This window comes from Acyrthosiphon pisum, chromosome A1 (genome assembly GCF_005508785.2).
Source record: "Acyrthosiphon pisum isolate AL4f chromosome A1, pea_aphid_22Mar2018_4r6ur, whole genome shotgun sequence".
NCBI classification, from domain to species: Eukaryota; Metazoa; Arthropoda; class Insecta; order Hemiptera; family Aphididae; genus Acyrthosiphon; species Acyrthosiphon pisum.
In genome coordinates this window covers 24,666,036-24,667,454 of record NC_042494.1, presented here as the reverse complement: position 1 = coordinate 24,667,454, position 1,419 = coordinate 24,666,036, and positions in this window count along the sequence as shown.

The following is a 1,419-nucleotide window of genomic DNA, read 5'->3' as shown; positions in this document are numbered from 1 at the left end:
TAATTTCACCGTTGCGTTGATACCCGGATGTGCCTGATTGTGAAGAGCAGTGACTATAGTGCGCCGATGAATAGCCGGGACGTATGGCCGGGCCTTGCCGTGTGCTGTATCGACGTAGACCAACCCGTGTTCCGTCTGCTGTTGTAACAAGCGACACGAGGAAGGGGTGGAACCGTCCAACAACTTTTGTAACTCCGGGTCGCGTGCTTGATCTGCCGCGAACTGGCTCAGAACCGGAATGGTGGTGTTGTTGCATGCGACCTTTAATCTGGACAGCGCATCCGGAATTACGTTACGTACCCCGTCAACGTGCTCGACGACGTGCACGAACTGCGCCAAAAACTTATGTACCGTGCCTGCCGATCGCTATGTTTGTCGGACTTTGTCGCAAACATGTACAGCAAAGGCTTGTGGTCGGTACGTAGGGTAGTTTTTCTGCCTTCAATTGTGTGGAGAAAATGTCTGACGGCTTGGTAGGCCGCAAGAAGTTCCCGGTCATAGGTGCTGTAGCGTGTTTGGGAGGGTAATTACTTACGAGAGAAAAATCCCAACGGTTGCCAGCTCCCGTCTGAAAATTGCTCCAGGACCGCTCCCATTGCCGTACTGGATGCGTTGGTGCTCAACCTCAAGGGTGTGTCGTGCCTCGGGTGTGCCAGCGTGATCGTGCCTGCCAATGCTTGTTTGCATTTTTCGAAAGCTTCGCGAGTGTCCGTAGACATCGTCTACGATGTCGTGCCTAGAGATCGTCGTAATTTTGACTTACGAGGTTTTGCTGTGTAGCCGCTGATATCATACAATGAACGTGGTGAACGCCCAACGGTTTACCTATTATAATAAAATTAATATATTGGCCATTGGGTGCTCGAGCACCCGAGCACCCATGTACTTGGCGCCTATGGCGTTGCATATTATAATTGGAGTTGGTAGCATATGGACATTATTCACATTTGAATTGTGTTTCTATCACTCTATGTGCATTTTTTTGATGTCGAATTAAGTTAGATTGAAATTTTGTAGTGAATTTACAATGAGAACACGACTTCTCCATAATAATTACAATAAAATATTTAAATAAGACGTACAACTGTATTAAGGGGACACCAATGCAGAAGTTAATTTAAAAGATGAAATATGATTTGGTATAATATTTTAAAGAACATTTGGAATTTAAAAAAAAAACAAGCTAGTTATATAGTGATAACACGTAGTGATAATACGATCATCCGAGCTGCCGTGATTGCCTCGTTTGATATGTGAACATGAAATTTTTAGATATTGTTAACCTAAGATTCTAAATATTAAGTTTTTAAATCAGTGTAAGAAATAATATTGCAATGTACCCGTTTTGCCCCGTGATTCCGTTCTGCCCCACTTTCCCACTAAACTTTTCCCAATAATCGTTTTCTTATCTGGGTATTT